Raw genomic sequence first — 19835 nt, 5'->3', positions numbered from 1 at the left:
AGGTCCCTTCCAACCCTAGAAACTATGAAACTATCTTTTAGGAGAGGGGGCAATGCTCCATAGGATACAGATATGGAGCCGAAAGAGCCCAGCCACTCCGTGTTTCATGTCCCTAGGAAAGTTCCTCTCACCCCATAGCAGAGGCAAAAAGCTGGATAGACTTACTGCTCTGAGCATCGTACAGCAAACAAACGAACCAGCAGAGAAAGTGCATTCACTATCACTAGAGAGGGGGGAAAAGAGAGAGAAAAAACACTTGGCTTTTTTTCAAAGCCGAAAGAAATGAAAGACATGAAAAACAGGAACACATTTTCACTCTCTGCACAGGAAGTAATTTTTGGCTGGTGTCAAATAACTTTCTAGGCTTGATAAGCAGCAACTTCTAGGGCATATGAAACACTTCACAGGAAAAAAATATGCCCATTTGCAAAGGTGCCACTAAAAACCTTTTTCTTCTGGATGTTGAAGCAAAGAAAAAAAAATCAAAGTCTGAATAGTTCCCAGTACTCAAAAAAAAAAAAAAAAGAAGCTAACAAATAAGTTCCAGATTCTTTTAACATTTCCTGGAAAAATAATTGGAATTTTTAGACCCTCTCTCATTTGCTGATGAGTTTGTAAAACGCTGTAATAGTCTTTTGAAACGAAAAAGCACTTTGCAAATTAACTATTTTTTTTACTGCATATCCCTCCGAATAAAGATTCAGATTCTGAATTTACACTAAAATTCTTCTAAGTGTTCTCATCAGAAAAAAATTAAAGCCTTTATGCATGAATACAGGTAATGGTGCTGACAAGGATGGGCTTTCTGTTCCAAGCCTAAGGACAGGTGTTCACCACCCCCTGTCCGCCAGGTACAAGAGTCAGATGACCGCCACCCGCTATATGGACATCAACCCGTGCACCTTCGTTTCTCATCAAGAAATAGCATTTTGTCCTCTACCACACCATTGACCACATCACCCGAACCAGCCAGAACCACCGTCTGGCAAAAAGCATGGGAGAAACTAGGCGACAAAGCTGCTGAATGGAGCCGAGGAGGAATTAACTGTGATGGCCAGAACCAAACAAATGAATAAGCAATAAATGTGTGTTTCTTGGAGGTATTTGGAACTTTTGTCTAGTATGAAGCTTGTATTTTTGTAACCCGCAAATGTAACTTGTAACTAGGCCTCGAAGACAGAGCTCTAGCTATGAAATTAGCTGACCTAACAGTTCTTTCTCGCTCAGAATTGAGCCTTGATGATGATAAAAACTGGATTCAACTGCCCAGCTTGTCCAGTACATTTCAAGAAAGAACATCTCAAAAAAGCAGAGTCGGGGAGTTCTGAAGGGGCTGGATTTAGGCGGGGTAATGTGAATTTCAAACCTGAAGATGCTTCTTGGATAAACCCAAGCTCGGGCAGTAACTTATTATTATGATTTCTAACACCTTTAAAGCCCATAGGATAACAGCTATAAAGTAATATTATGAATGGCTATATAATTTAAAAATTAGCATAAATAGAATATAAAAGAACACACACGTCATAGCAACCCTGGGGAAGGACGGAGCAGAGGGTCATTGCCGTCCCGTACCCCCACGGGTCTCTCTGACTCCCTGTGGAGCGAGGGCTTCCACCGGTTCTCCTTCGGGCAGCCCAGTTCAGAGACGTCTGACTTCGCCGATTCAACCTGACGTGCATCTTCTAACCGAGGGACTATCGATAAGTCACTAACCAAGTGGGAACTCTTGGTTAATTTCTTTATCTGTTTTATTATCACTGTCGATTTTAATCTGTATTGTTATGTTGTCTGTTTATTAGCTTAACCTTTTTGTTAACTATTATATATGCAAACTGTATCTTTTGTTGGCATAAGTAAAATTCATTCCTTTTTGTAAGTGAAACTTGTCATTTCTTTCCTTTCCAACATCACCTCCTCGATCCCGAACCAAAAAGCCCAGCGGCTAATAAAGTTGCAGTGCTCAGTCAGTCTGCAACTAAATTGATATAGTCGCAGTGCCCAGCTGGCCTGTGACAATTAACCCCAGTGAGGAGTTAGTATCCAGCTCCAGCTACAAATGGCCCACGTGGCGGAGCCTGAACAGATTGAGAGTGGGTCGCAGAAGATGAACTTTCTCATGAAATCATGGTGCCTCTATACAACAGTCTAATGTGTTTGTTGGAAGAAGCAAATCATAGATCATCTCCCGAGATGCCCTGTAGCACTACAATGCACCCCACAAGATTTGGAGGGTTGGACTAGAGATGCAACGAAAAACTACCCCCTTGCACAGCCAATGGTCAGGGAATTCATGTCAAAGGTGGGAGACCCAGATCCAAGTCTCTGCTCTGCCTAATAAGACCAGGGACTTGAATGTCCTTCTCCCCCATTGCAAGCATGTGCCTTACTACTGGACTATGGAGTCAGTCTCTCACATCTCTCCTGTTAGAGAGACTCTTCTTCGTATGAACAGTGCAATATTCACTGAGCCAGACCAACCCTATACCACAGGGGCTGGGGTATTCACCAGCCATAGAGACTCAAGTCCCTGCTCTAAATCAGACACAGCCTTGGTCTCCCAAATGCCATACAAGCATCAAGCCCAACCACCCAACAAACATTTCCTGTCTGTATCTATTCAAAGTGGCGTTCGAGATTCACAGAGGCATGTCTCCTCATTAAATTCAACTCTCCTACCAAACTCCGGGGAAGTACAGCCCTTCAGATGAGAAGGAAACTCAAGATTGGGATAACTCATGGCTATCCGCAACTCCGAGGTACCTTTGGCAAGATGGGGAGTGTTAGCCTTCACCTTCCAGCCAGTGCGGGAACCAGGCAGCTACAGTTTACCTAAAGTTTTAGAGCATACCCCCTCCATTTATTTCCTGTGCTAAACCAACCTACAGGAACCAACCTGGCGGATTCAACACTATCATAGTTCTAGGAGACCTGGTTGACGTTTTATCTTCAAAATATTTGTGACAAAAATGGCTTTTCAATCAATGTTTTCATGGGGGCAAAAAAATCTCATTTTTGTAGAAAGCATGTTTTAAGATTTCACCCCCACACACACAATCAATAAATATTTTTCAATGTTCTGGTCCACTAAAAAAGTTTTTAGTGGAACCTTTCAGGATTTTGAAGGAAAAATAAATAAATAAATAATTTTTTAAAAAATCAATGTCCGAATAGTTCTCAGTATTCAAAAAAAGCTAACAAGAAGCTGCAGATTCTTTTAAAATTTCCTAGATAAAAATCATGGGAACTTTTAGACCATCTCTCATTTGCTTATGAGTTTGGAAAACACTGTAATAGTCTTTGAAATTAAAAAGCACTTTGCACATGAATTAATTCTTCATGCATATACCTTTTAATAAAGATTCAGATTCTAAAATTACTAGCAATACATCAATGCTGTCTCCTACAGACAAGTTAAGTAAATCTAAGTTACGGGTTCTCCACGCTGTTGGACCATCATGAATCACTCTGTGAATTCAAACTTTAAAGTGTACACACACACGCACACGCACACACACGCTTAATTGGATGTTTTATTTTTAGATTTAATTACAATTTCTAAAAACTAACTAGAGCTGCCTTAGTAAAAAATGGGTGAATTGGTTTGGAAAATACATATTTCCTCCTTGCACTATTCCCTCCCCCCCACACCCCAGGTTATGTGTCATGATCTATACACAGCATCACAGAGCTCTTTTAAAAGTATTATCTGTAAAACATACAAGTAAATGCCTACAGGATTTGAATTGCAGCTTTGTCTGTCTTGTTTAATGGGGAACATACTTCGAACTCTTTTTTTCACCACAGGGAGAGATATAGTAGCTGAATAATGCATTGTGGGTCAATATACTGCTATATTAACACTACATGACATTAGGAAACTTACCCTGAATGCTTTAAGGGGATAAAAGAGTTAGCTAAGTTCATATTTTTCTACTGATGGGTCCTGGTCTGAACTTTGGGCTTATCTGAAAGCAGAGCTGAATTTGCTGGTTTGGGACCATTTCTATTTTCACTCCCTCCTGCTTTTGCTTCGACTCAACACCCCCCTGAAGAGAAGCTATTTTTCATTTATTTCAAAAATAGCAGGGGCTGTGGAAGGGGAGGCCTTAAATAAGTTTCTATAAGCCTCAAGAGCTAGATCCTTCATAGTTTCATAGTTTCATAGATTTAGGGTCGGAAGGGACCTAGTAGATCTTCTAGCCTGACCCCCCGCCAGGGCGGGAGAACAACAAAACCCCAAAACAAGAAACGGGACTCAAATGAGTCCAGCCAGGTAGGCATCCAGCCTCTTCTTAAAGACCCCCAGGGTAGGGGCCAGCACCACTTCCCTTGGAAGTTGGTTCCAGCTCCTAGCCGCCCTAACTGTGAAGTAGTTTTTGCGGATGTCCAATCTATACCTCCTCTCCATCAGCTTGTGCCCATTACTCCTTGTTATGCCAGCGGGCGCTAGGGGAAACAGCGTCTCCCCCAAACCCTTCTGGTCCCCCCTAGTGAGTCTATAGACGGTCACCAGGTCCCCCCTCAGCCTTCTCTTGTGGAGGCTGAATAGGTTCAGGTCCCGCAGTCTCTCACTGTAGGGTCTGCCCTGTTGTCCCCGGATCATGCGGGTGGCCTCCTCTGGGGGTCAATCAGCATTGCTCCACTGAGGTCCGCAGAGTTGCATCAATTCATCCCAGCTGAGAAGCCAACCCCTGAGCTTGTGGTCATGGAGCTGAATCCTAATCTCATGTGCGTTCACACATAATTAACAGCAGTGCCCCTTTTCTCTGATCAAGAGCATTTAGAAAATGCTTCACGCTGCTCATGCCCTGCAAGTGGGAACGTGACCCAGGCCATGTGAAACAGCAAAAACCGCACAACAGCTATCCACTGGCACGCAACAGAAATGTCACCAGTGGGTATATAAAGCCAGCAGCCCCGAAGGACAGTCCTTCTCCTCGGTCACAAACTCATCGCCCTGCTGGCAGAGCGGAATAAAGTCAAATTTCAGTCGCTTCCTATACCGCTCTTCCCGTACGGCGGAGAGGAAACTCTGAGCATCAAGCTAATGCATTCCCTTCCGCTCTCTGGCGTTCACTGCTAGATAATTATTCATTTGTAGTTTATCAGCTAATTATACATGTGCCTTGGCATTTGAAGAAGTAGGATCACTCTTTATTCAGAGGCTAGTAATTATACGGCCTCCCCTGATCCCTTTGCTTCAACACGCGGCTGTTTGTTTCTGCCGGCGTGCTGTCGTTTCCAGAGGTTAAAGATCCTTGCATGACGGGCCGTTATCTTGTTGAGTACAGAAGGCAGGTGTGTGTTTCACAGCGATAGCTGCGACAATACAGGGCTGCAGTAGCCTGCGCGGACCAAATACGACAAACTGTCTTCCTGAACGAGGACTGTTTAACTCCATCTGCTTGGAGAGCAGGTATGCCAGCTCTTCTGCCTTCGCTCCCAGGGAGAAAGTCACCCCCCTGTGCAGAAAAGTAGGAGAAAACGATGCACCGATTAGATCCCGCTGGGTCTATAAACTGACATATAAGCTGGATTTCACCATCTGCGCCTAGTCTGGGGAATGAGTTTCCTGGCAGGAATGTTTCTGGAACAAACAAATATTGACAAATATTTGCGGGCAAACAGACTGTGTTCGTCGGCACTGGGACTCACCCCGGAAAAGCACTGCTAGGCACGACGCTTGTTCAACCCAATTCAAAGAATGAGGCTCATCCAGTCCGGGCTGACGCTTGTCTAGGGCAGGTCTTCACAGGGCCTTAGGGAAAATTAAAGCCCCTCAACCAAGTATGTGAAGTCAATGTGTCTTAGATCACTGCAGTTTAGTTCTCCAATCCCAGGCTGCTTTGCCCCTGAATGGGAGTACATCCACCCAGAGGATTAATATACTTTTATCTTATTAAAGTTGCCTTATAGACAAATTGGGTATGTATACAGCCCTGATAACCACCCAGTCCTTCCTGCATCTAGCCACAGAGTCCCTCTGGGAGGTAGGAATTACGCCCCTTTTTGCAAACGAAGACCTGAAGCCCAAGGAGATGAAGGGACTTGATCACGGTTGCAAAGGCTGTAGAAGAGCAGGGATGCGACTCTAGGAATCGTAAGTCCCAGGCTAATATTTAAACGACTCAATCATGCAAGGCCCGTGGGATGAACCTGAACCAGCCGTGGCAGCTCAGGTATCGCATGCATGCAAGGCTTGAGGAAAAGAGCATCCCTTTCAGACGCTTGGCTAAGATGCACCTGAAGGATATCCAAAGGTGAAAAGAGCTGCAAATACTTCCCAGTATTTAAAATCCAGAAGTCAGGCCCCCTGATATCATGAGATTTTAACCAATTGTGAGATTTTTCTATACATATTTGGACTTTATTTGTTTTCTGATGTTTGAACTTTTACTGCTCAGGTTTTCAAGCTTTTCCCTAACCACAAGGGCCTAAAAGGTTTTTATTAAATAGAGTTTAAGGTACTTCATATTCTCCCTATTGCTTTAAGAGGGGAGGGGGAACCCATCCAGTACTGCAAGCCTTATAATTAAACAGTAAGAGCAGGTAACCCTGGTTCTGTGAAAGAATTTAATATTATAGCTCAAGTGAGTAAGGCATTGCTGCAGCCGTAGGCGTAACTCCACTGAAACAATGGCACTTAAGTCAGGTTGGAAGCAAGAACTTTATGGGATTCATTGTATGATTAAGAAGGGAAATATGTATGAAATGCCTACAAAAAATATCATTCTGGGTTAATTGCAGGCATCATCAAATACTGTAGGACAGTTTTGCAGATTTCTACTAGCAGCAAAGAAAGGAACAATGTATTTTCTCTTCCTTTCTGGCAAGTCAAAGTGAGTTCGGTGGGAGTCAGGAAGAAAAAAAGCCCCTGGGATGTAACGCTACGGGAGTTGAACTTCCAAACTGAACGTCAGCGTGTGCTCAGCCGCGTCCTCCTCCATCACTGTTTGGAAAAGAGCCGATTGTTTCTCGCCTCAGTGAAAACCAAAGGTCAACGCCAAACCAACCCTAAAACCGGAGGCCAAAAAGGGGGTTGGGGAGTGAAAGGGCCCCATTTTGCCCATCATCTGGCTCCCGTCCTGGTATATTTGCAATGCACATCGCGTCACCTCCCTGTTGCTCGTCCACCTCCTATTGCTTTCAGATAAAGGATTCCCTCCGTTAGCTCAAGTGGTAGGAGTCAATGCTCTAGGGCTGGAGGCTTGGGACACTACAAGCCATCTCGCTGGGTGAATACAAGTATGGGATGGTTTAGATAGGGACAATCCTGTCTCAGGCAGGGGGTTGGACTCACTAGATGACCTTTGGAGGCCCCTTCGAGCCCTACTTCTCTATGCCTCTATGGAAGACTTCCACAGTAGGGGTGGGCAGATGGCATTCGAGAAGAGAGAAATTCATACCTGGGGTTTGCAGGACTTTGCGGGGAATCAGCTCTTCCCTCCCCCCCTGAGCACCAGGGCTCACTCCCTGCCTGCGCTGCAGACCATGCTGCTACACTCATGCCCGCCGGACTCTCTCTTTCCTCGTCCACCTGCAGAGCAAGCTCCCGAGCTCACGCGCTCTGTGGCATCCTCCTCAACCGCAACGTAAGCCCCAGCAAGCATGCAAAAGTACCCTCCTTGGGAACAAGACTCACTTTCTCCTGGAAAGTCAAAAAGGCTGGCAGCAGCGGGGCAGGAGCAGGGAGGGCAGAGAAATGAGAATTGATGAAGTCTCTGTGTTCCAGGAGCTATCAGACCAGGTTGCTGTGCTTTGGAGAAGCAGGTATCAGCAGCAGCCTCAAGCTGCATATTAAATCCATCCCTCGGCGCTGTGTGCTAGGAAGGGGAGGGGAACAGAGTGTTTTAAAGCCAAGCTGTAATAGGCCTGCAATAAAAGTTTACCAGCTTTTATATCGGTTCCCAATAACGAGTAGAGATGTTTCAGCAGCTCAAAAGAGCACGGTGATGGGAAAAGCAATTTCTGGGAAGAAAAGATTATAAGAGATCCTATTCTGCCTACAGTTATGTGGCTTGTAACTCTGGATCCTCTCCATACTTAAAACGACAGTGGCAGAATGAGCTCATATATAAAATGTATATAAAGAAATGTGCGAGCGTGCATGCACACACACAGAGGAAGGAAGAACAGGCAGAGAAGAGGGAGAAGGTGGTGTAGTGTAGAAAAAAATATGTATCTGCTCTGACATCCAGCAAGGGAGGCAGACTGCCGCATGTCTCCCAAGGACAATAAAAAGGTAATAGAACAAGGGCAATATGATGGTAGGGGTCTACTACAGCCCCCAGATCAGGAGGGTAGTGAGGGTATGTCTGCACCACCCTGGGGCAACACAAGGTTGCCACCTGGAAACAAGGTGGCTTTCACTGTTGCTCATTGCACACCAGGTGCTGGAAAATGCCATGTGGCTATTAGTGACTGGCCTTAAGAAAAATTTCAACCGGTGGGGTAGAGGATGCAGAGAAAAGTGGGCAGGGCTCATGTCTCAGCAATGGTCTCAGGAACATCAGAGGCAGCATAGACGTACCGCACGCAAAGCAGCCAGAGGACCAGACCCAGCAGGAACTGGGGATTTCCCCGGGCAGCGACCCATCGCAAAGGCAATGCAGCACAGCCGTCGAGTTCTGGGCAAGTTTTGCTTCTAAAGGTGCTGGAAGTCATGATGGGAGCAGTCAGCTTGTATTTGGTTCACCCGAGACCGTCAAGGCAGAAGAGATGGGTAAGAAAGCCGTCACGTGAAGAGAATTCATGAGGGAGCAGGTGGAGAGGGAAGACGATCTCAGGAACGCGGTAGCACAAGGGAGCTGGTAGCTCGTGAGAGACTGCATTAAAAGGCACTGGAGCAATCCATCCAGATGCAAGAGAAGAGATGGGAAACCCAACACGGCTGCAGCGGGACCCAAAAATCAAAGGAAATCCAGTTTGGAGAGAGAGCAGAATTGAGACCTCGCACTTCTTGCCCCTCGTCAGCTGGCCCGACGCAACCGGCCCAATACTCCCAACACTGCGGTGTAACGCTCCACTCGCACAACACTTTTCTTGCATCTTTTTTTTTTGTTTGCTTGTTTGCTAAGCCAGAAACATTTTTCACCAGATCAGATGTTTGTCAACCACTTCCCACGTCTCCTTTGGGTTTCTGCTTGAGTAGTTGGTGGGGTCTGACCTCAGCAGGGGATTTGAGGAGCGAAGGGAAGTCAGTGGAGCGGGGCAGTTTCTCCAGGTGGATGAATTGTTCCTTTGGATAACAACACTGAGAGACTCTTGCTAATTAAGGACCAACCCTGAAGCTTGTGTTCAGGGGAAGGAGGTAGGAAGGCGCTTTCCAAAGCAAAGGGACGTCAGAGGTCTCAGTACGGACAAGCAGCACAAGTATTGCCACAACACCAGCGTGGGCGATTGGTTCAGCTCAACAGGCACGTGCGAGCTCCCACGGTCTACAGCAACCTCAGAGCAACACTATGATGGGGTGCATACACCCTCCCTCCTTTTAATGCAAAGTAGATGCAGGGTGGCTCGTTCCTGGGACCCTCTCCTTCCTGTATGGGCTGGTTCATGGTGCAACGCTGAAACATCTCCAGTGTGGCAACAAAAGACTGGAGTCATCACTGCATCTGCCCCCGGGGCGTCCACATTTTAGCTGCCCCCCATTAATAACAGAATTTCTTCTCTCACACACACAAAGTGACTCCACAGCATTTTCTGGTATGGGAAATTATAGCTTGACATCTGTTCTTTTCACTGCCAGAACCAGATTGCTCATCTTATTATATCTTACAAAATTGCTCAAGACCTGCAAGGAGAAAATTGATTTTCAATATGGCCGTTTTTTTTCCTTTTTTTTTTTAATAGGCACTCTTAAGTTCATGAGATGCACAGCGCCCACTCCAAATACAATATAATATTGGGTTCTCAGAGCCAGCGATTGCAAGGACATTAGGAAATAAGTCTGGGACACCTCTAAGGCGCAGACCTAGAGAGACTAGAAACGGAAGAGATCTGGGTAGGACTTCTTGCCCATCCTCCTTCCAGGTTTCTTCACCATCTTGCCCAGGTCCAACTCAACTGGCAATGTTTCCACCATCAACAGTTGCCCTGAGGACTAACTCCAGGACTTGCATTTCTGAAAGAGACTTTCCAGGAATACCATTTGGTTGTTGCTGTAACAATACCGGGAAGTCCCGGCTCTCAAAACAGGACCAGCTTCAGCGCAGTGACTACACAGGCTCTAAACAAGAAGTATTTACCAGCAGATGTGGTTGGTACCGTGACGCCATGCACACCAGCCCATCCTACCATGCCACACACTGGAGTGCCCATGACTGCATTATTGAGCTGATGCCTCCCTTGCAAAGGAACTTCTCAATCCCCTAAAAGAAATGGCCAAACAAAGCTCACATAAATTGCACTTTGGTGGGGAAAGAAAGACGACTCCAAGGTTGTGGACACCTCTTCTGAGCCTCTAGTATGCCAGGCATGGGAACAGAGCCAGGAGACCCACAGCACTGCTGGCAATGGGGCTGTTTGGGGATGTGATTTTGCTGTCAGCGGCTGCTTCTCCCAGACAGTTGGGACACGTGGGTGTTTCCACCAGCTAGAATTGCTCTGCATTTCTTTTAAGGCACATCCGGGGCTGCATCTGCTAGATGGGAGCTGGAGAATGGGCAAAACTTTACTTAACCGTAACAGTAATGGGTAGATTCCCCTAGCAAGCGCTTGTGTACACGGTGCGTGTGGAGCTCCTTTCTTACTACAGCCAATGAACAAACTATGATCCTTCACGCTCAGTCGGTTAGAGCATGGTGCCAATGCCACCAAAGGCGTAGGTTCAACCCCGGATTGGACTAGGTGATCTGTCAAGGTCCCTTCCAGCCTTACGTCTCAACAGACATAAAACAGCTTAGCCCACAAAGTCTGCTTGGAAAGAGACCCTCCAGCTGAGCCAGTAGGAGCCCTCTTCCTAAAGCTCATAGGATCAGAAGTGACCTCCATAGGTCATCCAGTCCCATCCCCTACCCCCTGGCAGGATCATTTGTACCAAAACCACTCCTGACAGATGCTTGCCTAACTTGATCTTAAAAACTCCCAGTGACGGGAACTTCACAACCTCCCCAGTGCCTAACTACCCTTATGGTTAGAAAAGTGTCTGATCTTGAACCTAAATCTACCCAGTCCTGTTTGTCCAAGCACAAGTGGACACGAAGAATCGTTTCTAGCCTTCTTCACAACGGACTTCGATAGGTGACCCCTCATTCTTCTCTTCTCTAATGAAACAAGCCCGATTCTCTCAAGCCTTCCTCACGGGTCAGGCTTTTTAGACCTCTCACTATTTTGTTGCTCTCTGGATTTTCCTATAACTGCTCTGCATCTTTCTTGGCAACTAGTACCCAAACTTGAACGCAGTACTCTAGCTGAAGTCTTAATACTGCCAAGCAACAGGACTACTTCATCTGTCTTACATGAAATGTTCCCATTGATATAGCCTAGTACATTAGGATTGTTTTTATGCAGTAGTAGGACACCGGGGACTCGCATTGCATTTGTGAGCTACGATAAAACCATAGATCCTTCCCTGCAGAAATGCTGGCTGAAAAGTTGTTCCCCATTTTGTATGCATCCAGTTGATTATCCCTACTCACGTACGGTACGTCAAACCTGTCCTTGCTGCATCAGACTATTTCTCCAACTTTTCAAGGTCATTTTCAATCTTCACCCTTTCCTCCAAAGCCTGCAACTTCTCCCAGCTCGATATTGTCTGCAAATATAATGAAAGCTCATGCTAGTCCATCACCCCAGGCATTAAAGAAAATATTGACTAGTGCTGCACTCGAGCCAGCTCTCCTGGGGACTCCCACCAGGTACATCCTTCCAGTTTGGCGGTGAACCATTGATAACTAATCTTTGAATGTGGTTTTCCGAAGTATCACGCACCCAGTTTTATTGCAGTTTCATCTGAAGACTATATCCCTAGGTAGTTTAAGAGTACATCAAGTGGGACAGTGTCAAAAGCCTTATTAAAGTATAACTTCAGCACAGCTTGACCACGCTTGTTACCTTGTCGTAGAAGACAATTAGATGGGTTTGACGTGACTTGTTTCTCGGTAAATCCATGTCAGTCACCACCTTGTTTCCTAGGTGCGCGCACAACGACTGTTTGCTTACTGGTCCCTGTATCTGTCCTGCAAAGGAAGTCAAGCTGCCTAGTCTACAACTCCCTGGGTCCTCCTGTTTACAGACAGGCACGGTGTTCGAGGCACTCATTTGCAAGCTCACCATCCCTCCACAAGTTCTCAGAGACAAACTGTTATGCATGCATCATCCGGCAGTCATACAGCAGACTGTAAACAGAGCCCAGGAGCTTTAGCTGAAGTCAGACTATACCCCAGGCTCCAAACCTCCAGGGAGCAATCATTTACTTAGATGTCATTAGCCACGAGAGCGCCACAGGGTATGCAGAATGACTGCTGACACGAACAATGCGCAGAGCCGCCAGGAACCAGAGTTCAGACTTCTTATCCTCGCTCTCAAAGCCTTACATCCTTGCTTGCAAAGCCTGGCACCGCTCAGCCCCGGCCCACGGCTCTGAGCTTGCTTGCTCCCTTCCCTTGTAGAAGAGTTTAAAAAATCCCAAAGGGAAATCATCACAAAACCTGAGTGAGAAACTAGAAGAAAGACTCAGTCCAAAAACCACCCAGTCCACACAGCTGGGAAAGCGACTGCAATACGTGTGAATAATGTCTGGACGGTCTGCAGCAGATCCCACGGTCGTGGGAAGGTCCGCTTGGAGACACTTATGGGTAATTAAGTGTCTCTGTAGATTACCCTGCTGCAATGTCTACAAATTGTCCCTTACTATTTGCAAGGCCCATGGAGATGTCCACTGGGGTGATGAGATGCACATCATGTGCCGCTGCTAGAGCAAAACCGCCACGGAGCAGAATGGGAACGGAAATTTCACAGCATTTGAAATTCACTTTGGGCTCAAGATCCCCTGAAATGGTGCAGGCGTGCTGGTTAAATGGAAATGCTACAGCGCTCCCGGGATGCACCCGTGATAGCCTGGCAAGTCACTTCTGAGTTCAAACAAGCACTTGGACTAATGCACGTGGACATGTCTCCCTCTAGTGTCAGGCTCCAGCAGCTGGCTAAACCCCCCTGCCGACTTTCGGAGTGAAGATGCCAGTTTTTCACAGCACTTAAGAGAGAGCCGCATGCTTAAGTCTGTGCACAGGCTCCCACTACTTAAGTGTTATGCCAAATAAGACAGCGCTAGACCTACTGGAGGTTTCCTTCGACTCAAGCAGCAGAAGCTTGGTTCGGTCCCAGCAGAAGACACGAGAGGGGCGCGTGCTTGTGGTCCCAGTGCGATAGTCTCAGTATGGCCAAGTGTCCAGCATATATTCGATGAAATAACAGATGAACACAACAGGAAACAGGGGTTGTGCAGTGTGAACGTCAGAGGAGATGCTTGGGGGCGGCTATAAGCAGTGTGCAAGGGCACTGGCATCTGTAACCAGGGCAATTCAAGAAGACAAGCAATCCGGTCTGTTCAGGGTTCACACGCACTGAACACGCAGGGTCCCATCCTGCCTCTGGAGACAGAGGGTACTGAGCAGCCATGAAGACTTAGCCCCAAAACGATTCAGATACCAAGAGATCATCCAGCTCAAAGGGAGAGGTTTTCACTGCATGGCCTGGAAACTACACTGGGTTTTTTGGTTTTTTTAATCCATTGCGATTAAGAGAGAGAGAGAAATTCTGAGCAAGAGAGGGCAACGACAGACAATCTGGAACCAGCCTGCGAGTCTGAATTAGGACGAGTCATGCATATTTTATTTCCCTCCTTCAAATGCAAATGCATGCCTAATATATTTAAAGTTTCATCTATTGCCAGGCTGTTTTGCCAGCAGATGTACAAAAGGGAAAGGGACAGCAGGCGTCAGGATACCACAGCTGCCCACATGCAGGAGAGATGCAGCCCAGACGGCGTTGAAATGGGGTCGGGGCGGACAAACAACGCAACCTCATCATCGTTCCTGGACAAAAAGTCAGGCTGGCCATGATTGAAGCAACACCAGATTTGGGGCGAAAGTGGCTATAAGCTGCCTCTGTGCTTCTCCGGGTCTGGGTAGCTTCTGGTCCCGACAATACGGTGGGCAGTCTGAATGGACCAAGCTTGCTGCAGGCACAAGGGGGTCTTTCCAGCAGGCAAGGATGGCCAAGTCCCTGCCCCGTGGTCCCACCAAAGAGAAGGCTGCTGGCAGAGAGTAGTCCCAAAACCACTCTGCACCTGAGAGGCATCATCCGGAGCCCAGATCCACGAGCGTAACGGCTGCCATCTCCTTCACGCAGCCACAGAGCAGCTAGAGCAGCCCGGGGAGCCGATGTCAGGATGATCGTTTTCTACCTTCTGCCTCTTGCAAAGCCCTTAGCAGCTTGCAGACACAGTGCCAACCAGCCAGCATTGCCTGCCACTGGGGTGGGAGAGATGCTACAGCCCTGCTGCCCGGGGAAAGCCCTGGTGAGGGGGCTCTTACTGCAAGGCTTCCTGGGCGGTGCTGGAAATACCCCCAGGCCTAAGATCTGGTGGAGATTAGAGCCAGAAAAACACTTTCCCAGGGCAGGTTTCTGGATCCATCCAGTCGAGCCCAGCTGTTTTTCTGCTGCCTGTGTTCCCTTCACTGGACAGAGCCGGAGGTTACATCTGGACCCGGCACTGAAGAGCTAATGAGGGTTTCTGGCCAGATTTTCCCTTCGGTGCAGCTGCATTGGGATGACTAAAACCCGCAGCTCACGGTACCGTAGGCAGGGGAGCCCGAAAGGTCCAGTGAGGTTATTAATCCAGCTAAAGGCGATCCCTTTGAGTACATTTTCCCCTTTGAAGCCACTCGGGTAGCCGTAGCCGTGTCGCTTCCCGTGGAAGATTATTCCACGGCTTGGCACGGATGGCGCTGCCTGGAGAATTGCAATGCTCTGCAGCCAGAGCTTGCCCCCATCTTCATTTTATCCTATCGCTCCTAGTTACAACCCATTTTATGACCCGCTTTGTAAATGATCCCTATTGCCCACTGCGCACACCCCCATGCAGGCACATCCCCCTCCACCCCCCAGCTGTCACTTGGCCCCTGCCCCAGGCACAGGACTGCCCAGCTATGCCTCCGCTTGCAATTATTCAAACCTCGATCCAGTCTTCGGGCCAAATTCTGGTTTCTCACCCCACCGACACGGACTGGCCTGGTCCTTCACAGCTCAGTAACCTGCAATGCAGGATGAGGACTCTCTCATGCTAAGCAAGGTGTAAGCAGAGCAAAAGGCAATCCTAGCCCTATGAAGGTGAAGGCATCCGTGGCGTGGGGGGGTCACGCCAGTGGAACGGCTCCCGCGGCAAATGGAGCTGCAGAGAGAAGCGTCAGAACCTGGAAATGGATTAACGAGCCCTTAGGGGAATTTATTTCTCATTAGGACATCTTTGAAATGGTATCTATGGAATCCTTTTAATCAGCATGTGCAGCGTTGATAACCGAGTGCATTTGGCCTGCCTGCCTTTAATTAAAGCAGAAGTGGTGACGAATAGAAACAGGCGCACGATCTGCAGATATTCCTAAAGAGTCCACTCCTGACGTCTTTACTCAGGGAAATTCCCTGGCGACTTCCAGGGAAAACTGTCCGCTTAAGTAAAAACTATGGGACGGATGCTCAGCTAGCATCAGCTGGCTGAAGCCCTCCCCTTGACAAGCAGGGACCCCTGAAGCCCCGTTGACTTCACATAGACCGCCGAGAGCTCAACTCAGTGAGGGAAGGCTGTGCAATGCACCTACGGGTGAAGACACATTGCCCGATCGGTCTGTTAGATGCCGATTTGTTTGACAAGGGTGGGGGAGAAAAAAGAAAAAGCAACCAAAGGCGCATTTATCGGGATGGAGATGTTGGGGCCAGATGTGGCTGGGTCTCAGGTCATCAGCTCAGCCTGAGCTTCCCCGGAGGAAACTGAAACCAAAAACTGCCTCTTCTCTCTCCTAAGTGGGACTGATCACAAGTGACAAGACCCTTCCTTATTCTTCAGCATTGCCTGTTTCTCCAAGGGCTGGGGGGGAAAGAACTTCATTAATGCATTATTCTCACTCTGTACCGGCTTAATCTCTCTTGACTTTCAAGCGCTTCCAGCTCCAGCCACACACCTTGAAGAGCGGAGCTTTTTGCATGCATGATAAACCCAACTTTAAACTGATTATTGAAATACACAAGCTGTTAATCTAATGACTGCCAGCTGAAGCCACATTCTCTCCACTGTTTAATCTTCGCTTACAATGTCAGAATTCATTTGTTCTTTCCCAATGCACTCCCCCGTTCCCACCCCTGCCATGCACACACGTGTACCACTTCATAGTCATCTGAAAATGGGTAATTCGGGGGAGTGCTTCTTGAAGATTTGCTTGTTTCAGTCAATAAAACAAAGCGAGGAAAAGGAACAGCTCAATTACTATTAGCTTCAGCATGGGGGGGAGGGGGGAAAAAAAGAAAGGAGTACACATTCACTGTACATCAGGTTTCTTTTTATAGGGAGGAACAAGGATTTCCTCTTGTGCTGAATTCCCCTTCACTTCCTGCACGTGGCTGCTGAGTCCTATTGCTATCTGGTGTTAATCAGCTGCCACACTGCACCCCAGAGGTGGCTGCATTTTGTGCTGGATTGTGGCCTGGGCATCTGGAGGAGGATGTTAAATATTCACAGCCCATAAAGCAGCTCACGCTGTCCTGCCTCCCCCAAGAAGGAAGGAGAAGGGCTTTTCCAGCTCACCACAGACCACCGCTCCAAGCAGCATGTGGCTTACCTGCAGCAAGACCTCAGGAGCAGACAGCTGCCAAGGACTCAAAGAAGCGTTCATATGAAACTATGAAACTCTGAAGCTTCCTTCCTTCCTCCTTGCTGCCTCCTGCTTTCCATGCTCAGCCTTCCCATCGGTAGCCTCCCCGCCCAGGAGCACCCTTAACACTGCCACTGTCTTCCTTCTTCCCAAATCATCATCATAGCAAAGCCAGGCAGGCAGCTGTGGCCTTTCTCTAGGAAAGAGCGTTCACTGCTTCTCTGCCAGTCCCAGCCCATAATGCAGAGAAAATTACTCTCTTCTCCATGTACCGCGTACACAGGTGCCCTGTAACCAAGCTTTGCAAATGGAAGGCATTACTGGGGCTAGATGCTCAGCTGCTGTAACTGGCTCAGTCAAAGGTAATACAGCTCGCCTAATTTTCACCCTGTGTTATCATCAATCAGACATAGGCCACCAGGAGATCAAGCAATGTGCCAAAGGTCACACAAGTGAGTCAGTGGCAGAGCTGAATGCTGCAGCCAGGTTTCAGCCAGCATCTTTAGCCTAAGAGCATCCTTCCATGAAGAAGGAACGGTCTCCCATTAAAAACAACCCCCTAGTCGAAGGGGATTGCTAATACTGTATTGTCCTTGCCATTGTTGGGAAAGCAGCCAGAGCATTGAACAGTGTGGGCTCTTTGTAGATGGGTCAGAGGTGGCCGCAGGGCATGAAACAGCAAGCCAAGTCGAGATGAAATGCCACTTTTGGATGGGCCTGTGTTGCAGGTGCCAAGGCCAAGAGGAGCTGCAAATGGCTCCGAGGGCAGGATTTGGCAACGATGCCTCTCTCCCTGCTTTGCTTCCCCTGCTCCAGTGCAACCATTACTGGCACAATCCCCAGATCAAAAAGGTTTGCTATGAAAAGTACTGCCTCTGTCAACTTCTATCCTGACCTTCAATGCTGGAGGCTTCAAGCGAGTGGAAGAAACCCTGTGTGACAGGCTATTGGGCTAGGGTCTGACCCCGTAAATGGCTTTTCTTATGTTCTTATGTTGCACTGAGCCATGCGTTCAGGACCTGATGGGCACTCTCTGTACCTGCAGCTGCAGTTTGCTGACACCAGTGGGGGTGGATGGGAGTGAGGAATGGATCCTAAGAGGTCACACTTCAGCGGGACACGGGGGACTGTAAAAGATGTGGAAATAACACAGGTTTCAAACTAGGAAGTACCCTGGCCATCGAATCTGCACCCCTGCCTAACACCAGGCACGGGGCATTCTCCAGCCATTCCTGCACCGAGGCCACTCTTTGCGGCTCAGCTGCCAACCGAGTCTGGAAAGGCATCCAGCCTCCATTTAAAAGCTTCAGGGGGTGGATCATTTACATAATGAGCTAGAATGGCCCTCACCGGTAAAAGGCAAATTCCAGTTTGGATTGGCCTAACTCCAGTTTTCTTTGCATTTTTTTGGTGCCTTTTGTCTGCTGGACTAGAGAGCTCTCTGCCGCCTGCAGAGCGGGATGGACTGGCCTAGGCAACAGCTCCACCGTCCCAAGTATTTCATCCATCCCCTCAAGCCTGCAGGTCACCGGGCAATGCAGGTAGAGCGCTCTAGTATCTGGCTAAGGGTTTCTCCCAACAACCTTAATGGCTTAAGGACCTGCCAGCACTTCAGAAACACTCGTCGCTCCTCACCAATCATTCACCGACAGTCTTAAACCAGCACAGAGATTAAAGAGGCTGCTGCTCCCCCACCTGCTTTCAAATAAAAATGGCTTTAAATATTTCATCTTGCCACCAAGCCCTTCCGTATGCACCTCGAGGGCATTTGGGATGGCACCAGCTCTCCTGGGAGAGGGGCTGTGGACCCAGCAAATTGTTTCAGGTCCTGCCAAGGGTCTGCCTTTGCTTTAGGAGCAAGTTCTGCCCTGCTTGGGCCACCAAACATGAGAGCCAGGGTTGCTTGTCTAAGAAATGCCTTAGAAGTCCTGACTGGTGTGAAGAAAAGGATAGCAGGAGTTTTTCCAGATCCAAAGTCTATTGAAGCCAGCAGGAGTCCTTCTGTTGCTTTCAAAGGTCTCAAATGATCAGCCCGACAGGGACGCAGAAAGGAGACCAGCTTGTGGCCAGATTTGCTGAGGGGTTGAGTGCTGGTAGTGCCCGTCTCCCGTGATATTTGTAGATGATCCGTGCACCTGGAAGTCAGGTCAGCTCACCTTGCCTTGTAACGATAACATCAGCCGGTAGCAGTGAGGATGCATCGGTCAAAAACTGGTAACGAGAAGCTAGAAAAAGTAACACGCTTGGAGGAACCCACACAGAAGATGCTCCAACAGAAAAAGAAGTAAAAGGAGGAACAGCCATTGCCATTGGACAGTGAGCAAAGGTGAAGAAAATCTGGACTAGCAGCAACATCACAATGAAAATGAAACCCCACCGCCTATGTGCTGTTGTCGTTTCAACACCTCTCTACGGCTGTGAGACCTGGACACGCACGAGGGCACTGGAAAAGCAAACGGAGACCTTTGCGCTGCGGTGCTTTAGAAGACTTTTAGACATACCCTCCGCTGCACGCAGAACCAATGAATCTGTGTAACATCAAATCAGACAAGAAGTCAGCAAATAGCAACCCTTACTCGAAATCATAAGCAAGGTGCAGTGGTTTGGACATGTAACAAGGCCTGGCACCCTTTACCGACACCATGCTGGAGGGTGCGGTGGAGAGATACGCGTCCATGTTTTCAGAAAGACCAGATTTATACCACCCCCAGGAAGCCAGGAGAAGGCTGTGGGCCAAGATCCTGCCTCAATGTTTGGCACAATTTCCACTGCAGACAGAATGAGCCCATGCCTGCATTATAATATGGTGCAGTCTTTATACCTGTCTGGGTTTCTATTTCAAAGATGCCATTTAAAAAAAAAACAAAAAAACCCCCTAAATGAATCTGTTGATCCGGGAAACACTGATGACCAAGCACTGTTAAAAGCCAGGGGCTAGATCCCAGCTTCTTGGCTGGCACTGCTATG

The sequence above is a fragment of the Gavialis gangeticus genome, unplaced genomic scaffold, assembly GCF_001723915.1.
Source record: "Gavialis gangeticus isolate Ggan-Ray unplaced genomic scaffold, GavGan_comp1, whole genome shotgun sequence".
Classification (NCBI taxonomy): Eukaryota; Metazoa; Chordata; order Crocodylia; family Gavialidae; genus Gavialis; species Gavialis gangeticus.
The sequence above is the reverse complement of the archived record's forward strand: the minus strand, read 5'-3'. Positions refer to the sequence as shown.